Genomic DNA, 21775 nt, shown 5'->3' with positions numbered 1-21775 from the left:
ATTTCTAGATTTGGCTGTGCTCCAGCCTTTGAGAGACCAGCTCCTTGAAAGGCTTCCTAAATTGCCCAGAAAGATTTAGGGACAAGATCAAGGCTGCCCACCTTTAGAGACAAAGAAAGCTGGGTTTTCTGAGCACGTTCATATTCATGCAAATGCAGGGAGCTTCCCACTCAATTCCTACCACTCCCCTCTTTGAGTAAACATTCTCCAGCCTGGCTGCTCCTCAGATTAATGCTTTAATTAATTGGCAGATTGGGTAGCATTTTCCAAGCCTGTATGTACAGTGATCACATCAGCTGTATAAAACCTGCTTCTTATCCCCCACCTACCCCCACCTAAAGATGTACAATTTGCAGGAAAAACCTGGAGAAAAAAAACCTTTGTGTGTGTGAGGTGGTAGAGGGTTGAACTATGCAAGGAATAGACATACTAGAAAAAACGGAAATATATAAAATACTTTTTTAAAGCACATTAAAAAATGTAAAGTCATCTAGTCTTGCTGCTTTAGAAACATAATTATTACATATGATTTGTTCTGTCATTTTAAAAATATGGTTGGGGCACCCAGGCAGGTGAGCATCTGATTCTTGATTTCAGCTCAGGTCAAGATCTCACAGTTCATGAGATCAAGCCCCGTATCGGGCTCTGCGCTGATAGCTCAGAGCCTGCTGGGGATTCTCACTCTCCCTCTCTGCCCAGCCCCTGCTTGCACACTTGCTCTCTCTCTCAAAAGGAATAAATAACTTAAAAAAAAAAAAGGTCATGTTTAGTATATTTGAGATATAAAAGTCTAGATGGAAAAAATAATCTTTAATTGAGAAGTGGGGCAGGGAACAGATATTCCGAGCTTTCATCCAGTTGCTATAACTGTACTTTCTAGAAAGACTAGGGAAATTTCACAGCCATGGTTTGATACTTCCAGAGCCATGTACACCATTTTTTTTTGATTTGGTAAAATCGACTCTTTTTGGTATAGTGTTCTATAAATGTTAACATATGTATAGATTCCTGTAATCACTGTGAAGATGTGACAATTGGGATACAGTACATGTTCTATATGAACTCCCTCTTATCTCTTTATAGTCACAACCGCCTTGCCACCCCAACCCTTCTCAACAACCATGGATGTATTCCCCCACACTGTGGTTTTATCAAGACGGTCATAAAATGAAGTCATACAGTGTGTTACTTCTGAGGCTGGCTTCTTTCACTCAGCATGATGCGTCTGAGATTCATCTAAACTGTTGCACAGATCAATAGTTTGTTCCCTTTTTAATGTTGAGTGGTATTCCATTGCATGTATGTACCACAGTTTGTTTATCCTATCCATTCACTAGTTGAAGGACATTTATTTGGCTTCTCCAGTTTGAGGCGATTTTGAGTAAAGCTGCTATAAACATTCACATACAGGTTTTTGTGTGAAGAACATCGGTTTGCATTTCTCTAGGATAAACACCCAGGAGTGGGATCTCTGGGTCAAAGGGTAAATGTATGTTCAGCTTTATAAGAAACTGCCAAACTGTTTTCCAGTTTCTGTGTGACTTTGCATTCCCACCAGCAGTGAGAATTCTGGTCTCTGCCCATCCTCTCCTGTACTTGGTATTTTCAGTATTTTTACTTAAGCCATCCTAGTAGGTAGGTAGTGGTATCTCCATGTGGTTTACATTTGCATTTCCCTAATGGCTAGTGACACTGAACCTCTTTTTCATGTGGTTATTTGCCATCCATGTATCCTTTTTGGTGGACATGTGTGTTCAAGTCTTTAGCCCATTTTTTAAAATGAATTATTTGTTTTCTTACTGTTGAATTTTTTTTTAAGTTTATTTATTTATTTTGAGAGAGAGAGAAAGAGAGGGAGAGAGAATCCCAAGCAGGCTCCGCACCATCAACGCAGAGCCTGATACGGGGCTCAAACTCACAAACCCCAAGATCATGACCTGAGCTGAAATCAAGAGTCAGATGCTTAACCAACTGAACCACCCAGGAGACCCCTTACTGCTGAGTTTAGAAACTTCTTTTTTTTTTTCTTCTAAGTTTTATTTATCTATTTGGAGAGAGAGAAACAGAGGCAGCACCAGTGGGGGAGGGGCAGAGAGAGGGATAGAGAAACTCCCAAGCAGGCTCTGCACCATCAGCACAGAGCTGATGCGGGGCTCAAACTCATGAGCCCCAAGATCAGACGTTTAACCAACTGAGCTACCCGGGAGCCCCCTTACTATTGAGTTTACAGACTTCTTTATTCATTCTGGACTCAAGTCCTTTATTGGCAATATAGTGATTTACAGATGTTTTCTCCGAGACTGTAGCTTGTCTTTTCAATCTCTTAACGGTATCTCTCATAGAGCAGGCATTTTTAGTTAGTCTGGTGTATTCATTTTTTTCTTTCATGCATTGTTTTTTTTTTTTTTTAATTTTTTTTTTCAACGTTTGTTTATTTTTGGGACAGAGAGAGAGCATGAACGGGGGAGGAGCAGAGAGAGAGGGAGACACAGAACTGGAAACAGGCTCCAGGCTCTGAGCCATCGCCCAGAGCCCGACGCGGGGCTCGAACTCACGGACCGCGAGATCGTGACCTGGCTGAAGTCGGACGCTCAACTGACTGCGCCACCCAGGCGCCCCTCATGCATTGTGTTTTTGGTGTCATATCTAAGTACTCTTTGCCTAATCCCAGGCCACAGAGACTTTCCTATGTTTTCTTCTAAAAAATATACAGGTTTATGCTTTTTGTTTTACATCTGTGATCTATTTTGCATTAATTTTTCTACAATGTGTGATGTTTCAATGGAGGTTCTATTTTGTTTTGCATATGGATGTCCAGTTGTTCCAACAACATTTCTTGAAAAGAAATTCTTGCTCCACTGAATTGTCTTTGCACCTTTGTCAATCATTAATTGGCCTTATTTTTGTGAGTATATTCTAGGTTCTCTATTCTGTTCCACTGATCTGTGTGTCTAACTCTCTGAAAGTACACTGTCTTGATTAACTTGATTCTAAGTCTTAAAATAAGGTAGTGATCCTTCCAACTTTACTATTTTTCAATACTGCTTTCAGCATTCTGGTTCCTTTGCCTTTCCATTTCAACATAAATTTGTCTGTATTTACAAAACAAATCTTGTTGGGAATTTGATAGGAATTGCACTGAGTCTATAGATCAGTTTAGGAAGAAATTACATCTTTACTAAGTTGCGCCTACCAATTCATGGACACGGTAGTCTCTGTTTATTTATATCTTCCTAATTTCTTTCATCAGTATAGTTTTTAGCATACAAATTCTATATATGTTGTTAGATTTATATGTAGGAATTTAATTTTTATTTGGTATGTTTGTAAATGATATTGTGTTTTGTTTTCAGATGTATTAGTATTTAGAAATGGGACTGATTGTTTTGTTTTGTTTTGTTTTGTTTTAAACCAGAACATGTATTATGTGACTGATCATTGAAATCCTTAAGATGAACTGAATACTGCAAAAGTTGCCCTCTTGGGCTTAGATGCCATTCTTTCACGGAATCCATGCCTGAATCTGCAGTATACAATTTTTAAGTGCCTCATTAGACCGTCCCAGTGGTATTTCGTCTTTTAGCCTTGGCACTCCAGTTTTACTTTCTCTTCTGCTTGGCAGGATAGCCGTAACTGCCACAGGTTGATTTCTGAAGGTGGTAGGCCTTAGAGTCACAGCAGTGTCACAACATGTGTGTCTTATTGCAACACTTTCCAAACAATGATATCCCCTTCATCATCTCATTTCTGTGGCCAAGATCAAAGAGATGAAGTATGATTGATTTTTGTGTGCTGAACTTATATTCTGGGACCTTACTAAACTCACTTATTAGTTTTAGGATTTTGTTGTTGTAGATTCCTTGGGGTTTTCTACATAGACAATTATGTTATCTGTAAATAGTGAGTTTTATTTCTTCCTTTCTAATAATGTACATGCCTTTTTATTTCCTTTTCTTGTCTCACTGCACTGACTGGGACTTCCAGTAGCATGAAAATAAACATCTTTCTTTGTTGCCAATTTTAGGGTAAATGCATTCAGTGTTCCACTGTAAAGTATGATGTTAGTCATATGTTCACTACCAGGAGTGGATATTATATTTTATCAAAAGCCTCCTCTTCATCAATTGATATGATGAGTGGTTTTTCTTCTTTAGAATGTTAAGATGGTAGATTAATCGATTTTCAGATATTAAATCATCCTTGCATTCCCAGGATTAAACCTTACTTAGCCTTGGTATATTATTCTTTTAATATATCGTTAGATTTTATTTGCAAATCTTCTGCTCCATAAGGTGAAAGAGCTCACTATGGCATGAGAGGCCTGGAGCAGTCAGGAGTGATACCATATAGAAGCTTGGACAAAGTCCCATAGAGAACTCTCTGGAGGCTCTGGATGTGGCTCACATAGTATATAATCCAGTCAACGGACAAGTGATCATTAGTCTCACTACTAACAATAGCCAGGCATACAACACCCAAGCTCATCTGTCAAATTAGGTAGCTGGAATCTATAACTGCTAAAATACATTCATCCTAGCACTTCTATTGTGTGAGTCAATGCTTATGGAGACTTAGTGATAGAACACTAGAAGAGCTGGATTTTTTTTTTTTTAAGATTTTATTTTTAGGTAATAAAATTACCCATTGTGGGACTCAAACTCACAACCTGAGATCAAGAGCTGCATGCTCCACAGCCAGGTGCCCCAGAGCTAGACTTTTTAATGAGCCTACCAGGAACCTTCATTATCACCCTCACTCTCATACCCCTCCAAAAAAAAGAGAATCATGATATATACAATTAACTTTCCCAAGAGTTTGGTCTAAGCAGAATCAGTTTTGCTCTCTAGGTTCAACTGCTGATTGCTAGGAGCATCAGAGACATTCTAACAAGAATACCCCCTGCAGCTTTTGGTGGTGGTGGTGGTGGGGGGAGGTGGGGATGGTGGGAGATTGTGCTTCTAGCAGGGCACCACTTGTAAGGTCCTTTCCTTCCTTCCTTCCTTCCTTCCTCCCTCCCTTCTTTCCTTTCTCCCTCCCTCCTTCCCTTTTTCTTTCTTTCTTTCTTTCTTTCTTTCTTTCTTAATAAACACTGTTTTTTTTATGTTTATATATTTATTTTTAGAGAGAGGTACAGCATGAGCAGAGGAGGGGCAGAGAAAGAGAGAGACAAAGAATCCCAAGCAGGTTCCCCACCATCAACACAGAGCCCAACATAGGGCCCAAACCCACAAACTGCGAGATCATGACCTGAGCCAAAATTAAGAGCTGGATGCTTAAATGACTGAGCCACCCAGCTGCCCCAAGATATTTCTGATTATTTTTTCTTTTTAAAATTAAAAAAGTTTATATTTATTTTTGAAGGAGAGACAGAGCGTGAGCAGGTGAGGGGCAGAGAGAGAGGGAGACACAGAATCTGAAGCAGGCTCCAGGCTCCAAGCTGTCAGCACAGAGCCCGACACAGGGCTTGAACCCACGAACCATGAAATCATGACCTGAGCCAAAGTCCTACGCCCAAAGGACTGAGCCACCCAGGTGCCCCAGGCATTTCTGATTTAAAAGGTACCTCTTTGTAAACACATTAGTAAACACATTTAAAAAAAACAAAACTGGAATTTCAATTCATAATCCTGTTAAGATGTTCAGATGGTCCTCTAAAACAGTGCTTCTCAAACTGTCTGTGGTTAAGGGCCAATTTTTCCCCCTTTATACCAATCCATTGCAGATCCATTGTTTTATAAACTATAATAAAACGAACTGCTAGAGAATGAAATTTAAAAAACAAAGACATAATACAATATAAGCTCTATTTTATTATTATAACATATATAAAATTGTCAACATATATAAACTGTCAAGATGTTATAAAAGTTTCTAAGTGTTTTCCCTCAATTTCTGTACACATCCCACCATGCACCAAGCAGCAGTTTGTGAACCTAAAATGGTTTACAGATTATACTTTGAGTAAAAGTGCTCTACAAAAATAAACCCTAATTTTCAACTGGCCTTTCTAGAAAATGCTCCAAATCCTAGGTATTACAGCTAAGATAGGCCCTAAAAATAATTTATGAATGAGAGATTTAAGATTTAGAAAGGTTAAGTAATTTGTACAAGGCTACAAAGCAAGTTAGTGTTGGAACCGAGACTAGAAGTTGAGGGCACTATGTAAAAACATGAACCTCTGAGCAGGATTCAAATTCTAGTTCTGCAACTTAATGGCTGTGTGATAGATACTAAATTTTCAAAGACTGTATTTTATTAGGTGTTAAAATAGGTGTTAGAGAATTAAAATAAATTATATTTAAAAACTAACAGCAGCTAACATTTATTGAGCATATACTATGTGTCAGGCACTGTGCTCGGTAATTTACACATATTATCTCATGTAATACATGTAAAATATGTTGTACAATGCATGGAATAAAGTGTAATGAATATCACTAAGATATTATTATTCTAGTTTTTTAGTTCTGGAGTCCCAGTCCAGGATTCTTAATACTCTTAAGTTACTGTAAGTTCAGTTTATTTCTTAAGATTTAAGTAAATATCAAAAACTTCAAAGGCAGGCCTTCTATCTTTGATTACTAAAGCTTAAAAGGGATAAAAATGAAGGATAGATGCCAAGATAACTAGTAGTTATTATTTACATAGGGTGCAATTTGGGATAGCTCTTTTAATTTCTGAGGGTTTCAGCTTTTTCTAAGGTATGCACAGTTATCATAGAAAGGAAGAGGCTTCCCTTTTTAAACAAATGACTGAAACATTCATCCTCTTTTTAGAAGAGATAAAAATAACAATATTAATAGCAGCTACTATTTATATTACCTTGTGCCGTGCCATGCCATGTGCTAAGCACCTTATATACCTTTTCTCTTCGTAATTATCCCCATTTTGAAGATGAAAATGAGACTTAGGAAGTAGATCTACTCTTCAGCTAAGACTGTACAACCAGCAAGTGGTGTAAGTGGGAATCAAATCCAGGTTCATGTGACTCCAAAATCTGTGCCCCTAGCTATTCAACTCCACTGCTTCCTATGAAGCCAGAACAGAAAAGTTTCTGGTGTTCTGCCGCCTGGCTCAGTCTGCCCTGGGAATGAGATTCAATTGTCTAGATCTTCTTCAGAAGAGTGAGAAAAGCTGCCTGAGTCCTTCAGGGGAAAGGTGCCATGATGCTGCTCATAGTAAGCAGGCTGATTAATTTCACAACCAAGGAGACATCTGATACCACTGCCAAGCGGCCAAAATTCCCGCCCTGGAAAGTTGTCAACTTCAAGGCACAAACAGTCCAGTAAACAGAGAGTGCAGATCAGGTAGAGGGGTACTCTGAAGGTGACTGGTTCATGTTCCAAGATGGGAAGGGAAAAAAAAGGTATGATTACAAGGAGGGGAAATTCAACTCCCTATTGAAGAAAGAACACTTGGGATCCTTCTAGGACTAAGCCACCTGCTTCTAAAACCAAATCTGAGACCTACTTCTGGCTAGTCACTGCTGAATAAGAACAATTACAACAAGAATTATTAAACTATTTCTGGAGAAGCTCATGAACCACTTCAACACAAAGCAAAGTGAAACCCTTTAGAGATGTCTTGGTGGTACTCTGCTCACACTCTGTTCAACAGCAGTAAGCAGGGAGCTCAACTCCATATATAATGATATTAAAAGAGAAGTCTCAGTTTGGCTCAATAGCAATTTGAGAGTCTACAGATGTCCCCTAAGTCTCTTGTCTTTTCAGATGATGAGGTGACCTGTCCAAAAGGGAATGAATCCTGACACTGTTTTCTCTTTTTACGTGAGAGCTTGCCATCCTCTCTGATAATCTATGTCAAAGGTCTCAACAGTGGCATCAAGGGCTGCCCTTAGACAAAAGGAAACACTTTCTTATTAGCCTACAGGGGAGCCGTCACCAACCTCTCAGGAGGTTGGTGTTCTCCAGCCTGCAGTAGCCTTTTCTCATTTGGCCAGCATTGGGCTGGCACATTCCTGAGCCAAAATGCACACATAAGCTGCTTTCCCTGGTAGCGAAGCTCTTCACTCCTGAGTGACTCTTGTCAGGGGCGGTTGGGCATTCTCAATTGGATTACGCTGACAAGGAAAAAGGCCTGTGGTATATTATTTCAACACCATTTGGCTTCAGAAATGCCTGTCTCGACCCTTTTGCCCTCAGAGCCTACTTCTCCCTTCTTACTTTCTAGAGGGTCACCAGCCTGCTCCCATCCTTGCTCTTCATCCTGCAAATATTGGCTCATGTTTCTGGAGACAGAATATCGTCACTCACAAGGTGGATCATGTATAACAGACTAATAAATCAGAGCATGATATAAACAGAAGTTCATTTACCCCTCTTGATACTTCTATATCCAGAGGCACAGAACAAAATTATCTGAGCATAAAAAGCTTTTCAGTTTTTGGCTTTTCTGTTTATGCCTGCACATTCCATTTTAGGAAAAAGTGTTAGGTCCTCATATTCTACTTTTCTGACTATGCTATACCCAGGAATATTTCTTGTAAAAGACAAAGCAAGATTGGGAACGATCTACAAATGGAATTTTTGAGATACTGTAATCTCAGGAGGAAGGAGCTGTGCTCTTTGTGGTCACTAGGGGGGACATCAAGTGTAGTGATCCAAAGCATAAACAAAACTAAACTTTGGTAAAGCCAGAAGCCTCTGGAGTATCTGCCACACCTGCCATCCCTTTATTTCCAGACCTCAAATGGTCAGGTGGGGATTTAGATTTTGACTTCAGGAACTGACTTGAAGGAAGACTACCAAAGGACAGCTCTCAGAGAAATGTACTACTTTCCAGACTTAAGGGTCAAACCCAGACAAGGCTTTGCAAACTGCTCTCTACAAGAGGAGAAATAAAATAAAGGAATGTCCAGTCTTGGCCTATCACTAACTATGTGACCTTGGGTAAAACACTTCACTTCTTTGGGCCACAGTTTTCTCATCCACAGAGTTTTCTTAGGGAAGATGGTGGTGGCAGTAGTTTAACTGAATTCCTTAAGGCTCCTTTAGATCCCTAAAACTTAACAAAAAGCAAAGTACGGTTTGGGAGTAAGTGCACATGAATGCAGACTGTCTGTTAAGAAGGTAGCCCGGTGGAAAGAAATTCGTTTGTCTATGATCTTGACAGTAGATCCTCTTTTTTCCTTTTCTTAAATGCTTAGTTTCTCAAGGCATCTTTAGATTTGGGATGGGAGAGTGGGGAGATTGTCTTTGATATTATAACTCTATGAGACAAAATATGATGATGGCTTAATCACTATCACATCCAGGTATAAGGTGGGTCGATGGGCCAGCTAGAAGATAATGGTACCAACCATTTACACTAAGAAAGGCAAATTATTTCTAATACTTGATCCTTTAAAAATTCTTTGGGAAGTATTCTTTTTTAGGCTGATTCTAGCCCTTAATGGCCAATCCAACCTGAAGAGCCAATTTAGCCTGATGCTAGAAGCTGCCACCTACCACCCTTTCAAGAATAATACTACTCCACTGTCCAGGACAACAACCTTAATTTGACTCAGACATCAGTAACAGCTACACAGATTATTAAGCTTAATTGTTATACATAGATTATTTTATCCTCCCAATAACCCTAAGAAACAGTATTACTGTTCTTATTTTACAGATAAAGAAACCAAGGCTCTAAATGGTTACGTGACTTGCCCAAGATCACACAAAAAATGAAAGAGGCAGAATTTAGAGCCAGGTCTGTTCTGGTTTCCAAAGTCCATGCTCTTAAACACTTATTATATTCTTAAATGTTATACCATGCTATTGCTACAGGTTTACTACTAGATGTATTAACTGCATGAGTCGGATGGCAAATAAAAATTTAAAATTCAAATATCCTGGAATTGAAGTTTCTTCTCTAACTTTCCTCCTCCCTAACTGATGACTAAACACTGTTAGTTATTGATTTTAGTACCGCCACAAGAATTAAGTATCAGGTTTGCCCAGGTTCCCTCCTAATCCAAGAGGAAGAGTGAGGCCCCTTTAACAAGGCCGGCAGGGCTAAATGAGGCCCACAGGGACTGGCCTCAAACGTATTGCAGAGGCCCAAGGACAGACTGATCCATCTGTCTTACTGAGAGCAAAGTTTGATGTGTATCAACTCTATAAACACTAGTTTTCACCCTTCTAGAGGAAATTGGCACATATTGAAAGGAAAGCAATTAGATTGTAACATACAGGCAAGCCAGAGCTGCTCTGGTCCTTTACTCTGCCTTGCCATTTTCTGCATACATTGTTCAAGACCAAGCCCAAACTTAAGCAGGCAATTTGAAAGCCCAGGAGAAATTAAAAAACTTGTGTTACTATACTTTAAAACAGAACAATTCACCCCAACTTTATGCAGTCATTACACTTGAAGCAACTTTTTCAATCCTAATTCCTCTCGTATTCTAGTAAAAAGTTCCAGTGTTCGATAGCAAGAAGAGAAGACAATTACAGGTTTATTATCAATTACTATCCTGTCAGGCCATTAAGAGGAGACCCTAGAGGGGCCCTAAAGAGGCAGTAAAAGGAAATGAAAAAGAACTAAATTCTGAATTAACATTAGCAAAGTCTACAGACATGTAAAAGACTAAAGGGTCAAGAGCCAAAACTTCTGGAGAGGATTCAGAGAATCCCCAAAGAGTACCAATTATAGGCCTGGGAACAATCTTCCCTGCCCCTTACGTGTACAGAATCCTATTTTTCAAAATTTATGTTTATTTATTTATTTTTTTAATTTTTACTTTTTTTGAGAGAGAGAGAGAGAGACAGGGCATGAGCAGGGGAGGGGCAGAGAGAGCGAGACACAGAATCCGAAGCAGGCTCCAGGCTCTGAGCTGTCAGCACAGAGCCCAACGTGGAGCTTGAACCCATGAACCGCAAGATCATGACCTGAGCTGAGGTTGGATGCTTACCAACTGAGCTACCCAGGTGCCCCTATTTTAAAAAAAAGTTTTAAGCTTATTTATTTAATTTGAGAGAGACAGAGGGAATGAGAGCAGGGGAAGGGCAGAAAGAGAGGGAGAGATAGAGAGAATCCCAAGCAGACTCTGCAGGGTCAGCACAGAGCCCGACTTGGGGCTCAAACTCTTGAAACTGGGAGATCATGACCTGAGCAGAAATCAAGAGTCAGACACTTAACAACTGACTAAGCCACCTAGGCGCCCCCAGAATCCTATTTATTCACTTTTTTCTAACAGCTGAAAATGGTTTCTACAGCAGCAGATCATAAATTCTTAGGACACTAAGACTAAGGAATCTTATTCTGCCTCAGCCACTCTTTGCACTATTGGGTTCATCAAGAATTTGATGATAAGGTACATTTCCCATTTTACAGATGGGGAAAACAAAGGCATCAAAAATGTAACCCATAAGGGCCAGGACAAGTGTTCTAACCGCTTGCCATTGCTGTCTCTAAAGACATGTCTGTGAGCTGGAGAATGAACAAGAACATTTTTGGAAACAGCAGTACTCTGAGAAGTCATGTTATTTGCTCTGAAAGGTGCCCAGGGAAACTTTTAGACAGCTGAATCTGGAGGAGCAATCCTAAAAGTGTTGGGAAACAACCATATTCAGAATACATGCAACAGAACCCGAGTTCAGCCAACACCTGTTTCCCCAACAATATCTGTCTAACTGTCTCTTATTTTATCCCAACTGCACACAATACAAAAGCTGCATTATTCTGGTAAAGTTGCATACCAGCCCAGAGCACACAGTTAATGTTTTTTACAGCCCACATGCCTTCTTGTGATGGATGGCCATTTTATAATGAAATACTTTATGCTCAATCAACTAACTTACAAATAATAAGTGTTCCATTACATGCCATTAAAAATAAACCCAAAATCAGGAAGACTCCAAAAGAAATAAGAACAAGAGGACAAGGGTGATTCCTGGAAAGAGAGGAGGGACCCAAGTGTGAATCCTCTGTAACTCTTTCAGGACTAAAGAGGTACAGTCCTAAGGAGAATTTGGTCTAAAAAAGGTATTGATTTCAACAAATGATGTTAGAACAACTGGACATCTATATAACAACAACAACAACAACAAAAAAGAACCTCCAATGAAACGTCGCACAGTGTAGAAAAATTAACTCAAACAGATCACAGATGTAAACAAAAAGCATAAACCTGTATATTTTTTAGAAGAAAACATAGGAAAGTCTCTGTGGCCTGGGATTAGGCAAAGAGTACTTAGATATGACACCAAAAACACAATGCATGAAAGAAAAAAATGAATACACCAGACTAACTAAAAATGCCTGCTCTATGAGAGATACTGTTAAGAGATTGAAAAGACAAGCTACAGTCTCGGAGAAAACATCTGTAAATCACTATATTGCCAATAAAGGACTTGAGTCCAGAATGAATAAAGAAGTCTGTAAACTCAATAGTAAGGGGGCTCCCGGGTAGCTCAGTTGGTTAAACGTCTGATCTTGGGGCTCATGAGTTTGAGCCCCGCATCAGCTCTGTGCTGATGGTGCAGAGCCTGCTTGGGAGTTTCTCTATCCCTCTCTCTGCCCCTCCCCCACTGGTGCTGCCTCTGTTTCTCTCTCTCCAAATAGATAAATAAAACTTAGAAGAAAAAAAAAAAGAAGTTTCTAAACTCAGCAGTAAGGGGTCTCCTGGGTGGTTCAGTTGGTTAAGCATCTGACTCTTGATTTCAGCTCAGGTCATGATCTTGGGGTTTGTGAGTTTGAGCCCCGTATCAGGCTCTGCGTTGATGGTGCGGAGCCTGCTTGGGATTCTCTCTCCCTCTCTTTCTCTCTCTCTCAAAATAAATAAATAAACTTAAAAAAAAATTCAACAGTAAGAAAACAAATAATTCATTTTAAAAAATGGGCTAAAGACTTGAACACACATGTCCACCAAAAAGGATACATGGATGGCAAATAACCACATGAAAAAGAGGTTCAGTGTCACTAGCCATTAGGGAAATGCAAATGTAAACCACATGGAGATACCACTACCTACCTACTAGGATGGCTTAAGTAAAAATACTGAAAATACCAAGTACAGGAGAGGATGGGCAGAGACCAGAATTCTCACTGCTGGTGGGAATGCAAAGTCACACAGAAACTGGAAAACAGTTTGGCAGTTTCTTATAAAGCTGAACATACATTTACCCTTTGACCCAGAGATCCCACTCCTGGGTGTTTATCCTAGAGAAATGCAAACCGATGTTCTTCACACAAAAACCTGTATGTGAATGTTTATAGCAGCTTTACTCAAAATCGCCTCAAACTGGAGAAGCCAAATAAATGTCCTTCAACTAGTGAATGGATAGGATAAACAAACTGTGGTACATACATGCAATGGAATACCACTCAACATTAAAAAGGGAACAAACTATTGATCTGTGCAACAGTTTAGATGAATCTCAGACGCATCATGCTGAGTGAAAGAAGCCAGCCTCAGAAGTAACACACTGTATGACTTCATTTTATGACCGTCTTGATAAAACCACAGTGTGGGGGAATACATCCATGGTTGTTGAGAAGGGTTGGGGTGGCAAGGCGGTTGTGACTTAAAGAGATAAGACAGAGTTTTCTGGGGCAATGAAACTCTTTTGAATCCTGATTGTCACAGTGGTTACAGGGATCTACGTGTGTCTTAAAATTCATACAACTATACACTAAAAAAAGTCAATTATACTATGATAATGAAAAGAAAAATATCTACAGAAAGAATTGTAGTCTATGAATCTCAGCTTACTTCATACGCAGAATGGCAACCACGGGATGCAGCCCAACAGCAGACCCTGCATTCCAAGAGTGAGGTCTGAAGATATCCAGATTAGGTGTAAAGGAATGGCCACCTGTGAAGGTGGACCTAAATTCAGAAATGTCCTTTCCCCTCAAGGATTTGTGGAAATGCTAGACTAGCATGGGGAGCTTATTTCTTCTCTCCATGGACTCTTCTAACCAATATTAGAAAAGATTTAAAATTGGAACCTATTCTTTCAAATTCTTCAGTTGAAGCAGCGCTGTAATGATAGATTACACTTCTGTCAACTTTGACTCCACTGAACATGGTTAGAGAAACTACAGTTTTGGTATAATACGTCATTTGGCTTTGGGTGCCTGCACCCTAGCATTCAATTTCTTGCTTTAACCTTTGAGAATTAGCTCCCCAAGGCCTAGGTAAGATAAAGGCAGTAAAAATATAGAGAAATACTTTACCAGGGAATAATTTATCTCCCATAATATTTGACACACAGGATACTAAATCCTACCTGGCTAAAGGCCCTTGGCAAAATTAACATCACTAAGGGAAGTGCTGACTTCTACTGCACATAGCCTCAAGGAAAAGAGTGGGGGGTTAATAAGCAAGGATAAGGAAGGGCGTTCATCTAGCACACAGACTCACCTATGTTCAAGAAGCACTTGGGACACTAAAGGCCCCTCTCCTACATAAACATGTACATCTACCTGCTTCAAATATATCAAGTCACAGTATATACACTATTATGTAGCCATGTCCCGCAAAAGTCTCTAATCCAGCATCCATTAGATTAGGTCTGAATTCTGCTGGCCGAGCCCCAGCCTCTCAGGGGGCTGGCATCAAATAGGGAGGCTGGAGTAGGGTTTCAAACACCTGTTTCAACTTTTTAAGTGTCTGATTCAGCCACTGTTCTCTGGCAGCAGGGACCCTGATGATGTGGGTTCTCTTCTCCTGCCAAATCCTTAACTTAAAGAGCCTAGCTCCTCAGGGGAGAAAAAAGATAGACTGGGTGTTACAGCCACTTTGAAAAACTAATTCTTTTAAAGTTAAACACACATCTACTCTATGATTCAGTAACTTCACTCTTCAGTATTTACCCAAGAGAAACTAAAACATACATTCACAAAAATACTTGTATAGGAATGTTTACAGCCGTCTATTCATAATGGACAAAAACTGAAACAATCCAAATGTCCTTTAGTAAGAGAATGGATAAATATTCTGTGGTTTATCCATACAATTGAAAACTACTCAGTAAAACAAAAAGCAAACAACCAAAACAAAGATCAAAACAAACAAAAAACTAGTGAGACATGCAATTAGAGGGATGAATCCCAATGTGCTAAGTGAAAAGAAGCTAGATATAAAAGAGTATATCCTGTATGATTCCAACTATATTAAATCCAAAAACAAAACTGATCTATGATAATAGGGCACAGAAAGTGGTTTTGTGTGTATGTATGTGTCGGGGGTAATTTAAAGGGGGCATGAGGAAACTTTCTAGGGTAATGTTAATGGTCTATTTTTTTTTTTTTTTTTGGTATGGTGGTTACAGTGGGTTTATATAAATATCAAAATTTATCAACTAAACACCTAAGATCTGTATATTGTATTGTATATTAATTATACTTCAATTTAAAAAAGGGACAGAGCTGGGAATTTGGGGTAAGCCTCTCCTACTGAGCATTATTTGGAAGAATGAAGATACAGAACAAACTTGGTTCCCAACTCACCATTCTGGGAGCAGAGGCTCAACAGCCAGCTGAGCTGCCACCTCAGTGCCCTTTGGGCAACCTTTGGGGAAAGAAGAGATTTTCAGGTGGTAACTGACATACCCTCAGGGGCCCTGTGCTTCCCGAAGGAGTGTCACTGAAATGTCTTCAACAGTGTTTACTTCCCCATTGCTAAAAGTATAATCAGAGTTCCAATTTAGAAGAAAGTTCACATACAACAAAAGCTATGCCCTTAGTAATTACAACTCAAGTCTTCAAAAAAATTAAATTATAACCAGACTAACAGACAAGTAGGTCAGCACTCTAGTTTCAGAACCACCACTACTGTGTCAAGAGGCCTTGCATAAGACATGGCCTCTAAGCCACAGTGCTCTGTACAATGGACTAGAGGGCTTCTATGTTTCAGTTTTAACTCTATCAAGGTATGATTTTATAACTCTTCTAAGTTCATGCAGCCTTCAGGATCAGATGGGATTCTCAGCATTGTTACATAGACTCATCCTTTCACCTTAATGAGGATCTCCAGAGAGATTCTGTGTTATCATGTGAAATGATGTCTCCTTTCTAACACACTAAAGAGTTAGACTCAGAGAGAAAAGCAACAAATCTATGATGTGAGAAGCTGCTTAAACAGCAAACCCAAAGTGGGCATAGGATAAAAGAAGAGTAAATAGGGGCGCCTGGGTGGCGCAGTCGGTTAAGCGTCCGACTTCAGCCAGGTCACGATCTCGCGGTCCGTGAGTTCGAGCCCCACGTCAGGCTCTGGGCTGATGGCTCAGAGCCTGGAGCCTGTTTCCGATTCTGTGTCTCCCTCTCTCTCTGCCCCTCCCCTGTTCATGCTCTGTCTCTCTCTGTCCCAAAAATAAATAAACGTTGATTTAAAAAAAAAAAAAAAAAAAAAAAAAGAAGAGTAAATATCCTCAAAATCCAGTAGGAAGATTGGAAAAAAAATAAACAAACAAATGTATGTTGAGTGCCTACTATGTGCAAGGTATGCAATGTACTAGTGGGCACCTTGCACACATTTCATAAGTCCTCACAAGAACCCTATTAGAAAGTTTTTATCTCCATTTTACAGATTAAAAAATAGGAGGTTCAAATAGGTCAAGTAACTGCCCAAGACCACCCAATGGTAGAGAAGGGATCTGAACCCAGGTCTATCCAACTCCAAAGTTTATGCTTTTTTCCACAACCATCTGGCAGGAAGTAAGCTGGAGACCCTAGATCTTCAAGGGGGCCTGTAAATCCTAGCATTTTCTCCTTGCAAATAGCTCATTTCATCTATCTTGGGTAGCCCTTGACACTACACAGAAAAAAGGGTTAAACCTACAGTTAAGAAGAGGAAATTCCCTGGAAAATTGAAACACATGCTGTGGCTCTGACTAAATTTCACACCCGTTCTGTTGAGCAACATCCATAGTGTGTGAGAAAAGATTCCTCCCCCCACCCACCCCGCTACCCATACCCCTATCTTTTATGCATTCCATCACCTGCTGCCTTCCTTCAGACCAAGCTAAGGGGGAGGAAGGGAGGAGGACTATACATCTTTGCTTGGTGCATATTTAAGCCCAAGTTAGTAAACCCAGGGTGGGAAGAAGTACTATGCAAAAAAAAAAGAAAAGGAATAACATTTTATTTTATTTCTACTTGAACCAGCATAGGAGAGAGCTCTTGTGACAAGCCATGATGAGAGAAAGGGTTAGACTGGTGCTGGGGAGGAAAGGGGGAGGCTGTCCTTCCTGGAGAGTAGGCAGATTCGGAGAACAAGTACAATTTACACCTGTCCCCTTGTCTGGCATTCCATGATCAAGTGAACTCTGTATTTCTGTCCATGAGAGTTATGCCTCACCAAAGAGAACAAATGGGAAGGTGGAAACATTTTTGTTTTTCCTCTGCTACCCTGTTCAACCAGATCCCTCCTTACAATAATAAATATAGTTATTTGGTACTGGAAGTTGACTAGACAAAAGATGGCTGTGGGAAACTAAGAGTTTAGAGTAGCTACTTGGTCTAAAAGAGGGAATTAATAAAGAAGGTAGGAACAAATTCCATTATGATAATTAGTCTTCAAAAACAGTCCCATACAGGGGTGCCTGAGTGCTCAGTTGGTTGAGCATCCGACTCGGTTTTGGTTCAGGTCATGATCTCATAGTTTTGTGGGTTCAAGCCCTACATCGGGCTCTGTGCTGCCAGCACAGGGTCTGCTTGGGATTTCAGTCTCCCTCTCTCTCTTCCCCTCCCCTACTTGCACTGTCTCTGTCTCTCTCAAATTAAACAAATAAACTTAAAAAAACAACAACAGTCCCATACCAACCCCTCACATGCCCATCCTCCAATCAAGAAGTAGAACTGGGGCACCTGGCAGGCTCAGTCAGTTAAGCATCTGACTTCAGATCAGGTCATGTTCTCGTGGTTCATGGGTTTAAGCCCTGCACTGGGTTCTCTACTGTCAGTGCAGAGCCTGCTTTGGATTTTCTTTTCTTTTTTTTTTTGTTTTTAATGTTTATTTATTTTGGACAGAGAGAGAGAGAGAGAGAGAGAGAGAGAGAGAGAGAGAGAGAGACAGAGCATGAGCGGGGGAGGGGCAGAGACAGAGGGAGACACAGAATCCGAAGCAGGCTCCAGGCTCTGAGCTGTCAGCACACATCCCAACGCGGGGCTCGAACCCACAGACCAGGAGATCATGAACTGAGCTGAAGTCGGATGCTCAACTGACTGAGCCACCCAGGCGCCCCTGCTTTGGATTTTCTATCTCCCCCTCTCTCTGGCCCTCTCCCGCTCGCATGTAGGCTCTTCCTCTCTCTCCCCAAAATAAATAAACATTTTTTAAAAAGGTGGCAATAAAGATATTAAGGGGGGAAAAAAAAGAGGTAGAGCTTATGTCTGCTCCCCTTGAATCTGTTCTGTGAGTGCTTTGACAGATACAGTGTAGACAAAATGGCAATCTGAGACTTCCACATCTAGGCACTAAAATGGCCTTGAAGCTTCCATTTCTTCCATTTTGGAGATCTGAACTGTCATGTACAAAGTATAAGCTACCCTGTGGGAGAGACAGGTCATGAGGAAAAGCCCTAGAGACTGAAGCATCACGTCAAAAGAAGCCACATGGTGCCAGACATCCAAGCAACAGCCACAGCTGACTTTAACCACAGAAGATACTCCGAGTGAGACTATTAGAAGAACTGTCCAGCTGAGCCCTAGTCGACCCATGGAATTTTGAGATACAATAAAATGGTTGTTATTTTAAACCACAAAGGTTTGGAGTGGTTTGTTATACAGCAATAGATAACTGAAACAGCTGGCTTTTGTTAAAAATGAAGCTAGTAGTTCTTTTGTGCTGGCTGGGCAAGTAACATAAACTCTATTGCAGGAATACAGGAAAACCTATCCAATTTTAGTTAAAATAAAAGGAATTTATAATGGGGGCAGGGGAAGAGTCCCATTCCCATTAGCAACTGAAAATAATACCTAAGAATAAACTTAAGAAATTTATGGGACAAAATGGGGGAAATTTTACTAGAGTCACAAAAGAAGTCTTGAACAAATGAAGAAGCCATAGCATGTTCCTGGTTTGGAAAGCCAAATATACTATAAAGATGCCAATTCTCTCCATATTAAGTTATGTTTTTGAATCAAATCAAATCAAATGGGAGTTTTTAAAAGAACTTAAATGACTTGGTATATGAAAGAACAACCAGACGAGGATAGCCAGAATATTTTTTAAAATAACTAATGACAGGGGTGCCTGGATGGCTCAGTCAGTTAGGCGTCCAACTCTTGATTTTCAGCTCAGGTCATGATCTCACGGTTCATGGGTTCGAGCCCCACATTGGCTCCGTACTGACAGTGAGGAGCCTCCTTGGTATTCTCTCTCCCTCTCCTCTCTCTCTGACTCTCCCTGCTCATGTTCTCCCTCTCAAAAATAAATAAACTTGGGGCGCCTAGGTGGCTCAGTCGGTTGAGTGGCCGACTTCGGCTCAGGTCATGATCTTGCAGTTGACGAGTTCGAGCCCCGCATCAGGCTCTGTGCTGACAGCTCAGAGCCTGGAGCCTGCTTCCAATTCTGTGTCTGCCTCTCCCCTGCTCATGCTCTGTCTCTCTCTGTCTCAAAAATAAAGACAAACATTAAAAAAAAATTTTTTTAGTAAATAAACTTAAAAAAAGAAAAGCAAAATAACTAATGACAAAATTTGCAATATCATTTAAAAATGTATAATACAGCTATAACAAGTTTATTACCAGCAAAAGAACAAGTAGGACAATATATAATATATTATATATGATAAAAGAATATTTGATAAATAGTCCTATAACACATGGTTAATTATTACAGAGTAAAACTTAAATTCCTATTTCATTCCACTTGATAAAATAAATTCTATTTGATTAAAGGAAGATACTAATTCACTAAACAAATATCTATAAGCACCAACTCTGTGCCAGTCACTGGAGTAGGTAATAGGTGAACAGGGCAATGCAATCCCTGACCCCACTGAATTTCCTGTGTAGTGGAAGAGAAAGACATTATGCAAAGGCTCACACAAGTATTATGAAGGAGAAGTCTAAGATGCTAAGAGTGTTCAAAAGTTAAATATAAAAACTGAAATATAGAGTACGTAGAATAAAGTGACTTGAGGTGAAGAGAAAGTACTGAACGAGATTCACCAACATATTCTTAGCAGAAGGAAACGGAAACAGATCTGAAAAGGCTGAATAAACCAAGTGCCTTTAAAGAGAAGCACCAATGAGAAACAAGCTCTGAAATGAGAGGACGAAATTGAAGATAAGAAAATAGAAGGACCAGTTCAGAGAACAGGAAAAAAAATGGAAGAAGAGGAAATCACTGAAGAATACGAGATCATCCCCTAAAATCAATTAATACGATTTTCTAGACCAAAAAGACCCTCCCTAAGAACCTACCACAATGAATAAAAAGAGACCTACACTAAGTGTTTTAGAACACTGGGAACAAAGAGATTGAAAAAAAAAAAATATGTCTAGTTCAAACACAAAAGACTAAGAATCAATATGGCACCAGACTACTCAAGATCAACACTGGAAATGAGAAGACAAAGAAGCAAAGCCATCACATTCTGAATGAAAATAATTTCCAAACTAGATTTTTTTTAAGTTTATTTGAGAGAGAACGTGCAAGTAGAGGAGGGACAGGGTGAGAGGGAGAGAGAGAATCCCAAGCAGGCTCCACACTGTCAGTACAGAGCCTGACCAGGGCTGGATCCCAAAAACCATGAGATCCTGACCTGAGCTGAAATCAAGAGCTGGACGCTTAACCGACTGAGCCACCCAGATGCCCCTCCAAACTAGAATTCTACATTCTGTCAAGTCTTCAACGTAGTGTCAGTATAGAATAAAAATAGTTACAAATCTGCAGGGTCTAAAAAAGTTACATCCCAGGTATCCTTTCTCAGGATCCTTTGGAGAGTGTTTTTGTTTTTGTTTTTAAACCAAAATAAGAGAGTAAACAAGGAAAAGGTGGACACGGAATCCAGGAAAATGGAGTCTAGAGAAAAGTGGAGGGAAGTTCCAGAGTTCTGTCTGATGCCTAGAGAGCAACAATGCAGAATGGAAGATGAGGATGGGAGACTCTGAGAAGGGTGCCTCCAGGAAGAGAGAAAATGGAATAGTAGAGCTGTGTGTTTGGTCACGTGGGAAAACAGTATTCGGAGAGTTTTAAGAAATGTATCATAGAGCTGGGGAAGAAATAGTGATAGCAACAAAACTGAGCATTTTTAAAAAATGTGTATTTTTGGGGCGCCTGGGTGGCGCAGTCGGTTAAGCGTCCGACTTCAGCCAGGTCACGATCTCGCGGTCCGTGAGTTCGAGCCCCGCGTCAGGCTCTGGGCTGATGGCTCAGAGCCTGGAGCCTGTTTCCGATTCTGTGTCTCCCTCTCACTCTGCCCCTCCCCCGTTCATACTCTGTCTCTCTCTGTCCCAAAAATAAATAAACATTGAAAAAAAAATTTTTTTTAAATGTGTATTTTTGAGGTCAAGAGAGAGAGCATGAGTGGGGAAGGGCCAGAGATAGAGCAGGACAGAGGATCTAAAGTAGGCTCTGTGCTGACAGCAGAGAGCCCAACATGGGGCTGAAACTCAAGAACCATGAGATCATGACCTGAGCCAAAGTCAGACGCTTGAGCGACTGAGCCACCCGGGCACCCCAGCATAGTTATTTTTTTCCCTCAGCATATTTTTTGAATAGGGAGAAATACTTGACTGGGTAGTGCATAATACTTAATATCTTAATAAAGTAAAGACTGAATACTGGTTCAACCAATTGGAGAGACAACAATATTGGGAG

General features: G+C 40.2%; 1 protein-coding gene and 1 pseudogene across 21 annotated transcripts in view; both read right to left on the bottom strand.

Annotated features, from left to right (window-relative positions):
- The window catches only part of GBF1 (golgi brefeldin A resistant guanine nucleotide exchange factor 1), a 120499-nt gene that overhangs the window by 34493 nt on the left and 64231 nt on the right, over positions 1-21775 (bottom strand). Inside the window, exon 1 of one of the 21 annotated variants that reach the window (XM_045438706.1) lies at positions 15457-15513. The exons of the other annotated variants lie outside the window; for them this stretch is intronic. The gene's annotated coding sequence lies outside the window, so the exon portion shown is untranslated. Of the gene's footprint in view, positions 1-15456; positions 15514-21775 lie in introns of those variants that run through there. 21 annotated transcript variants of the gene reach the window in all.
- Positions 3409-5057, bottom strand: LOC123577006 (annotated as a pseudogene).

This window comes from Leopardus geoffroyi, chromosome D2 (genome assembly GCF_018350155.1).
Source record: "Leopardus geoffroyi isolate Oge1 chromosome D2, O.geoffroyi_Oge1_pat1.0, whole genome shotgun sequence".
Classification (NCBI taxonomy): Eukaryota; Metazoa; Chordata; class Mammalia; order Carnivora; family Felidae; genus Leopardus; species Leopardus geoffroyi.
This window is presented reverse-complemented; position numbering and strand designations above follow the sequence as displayed.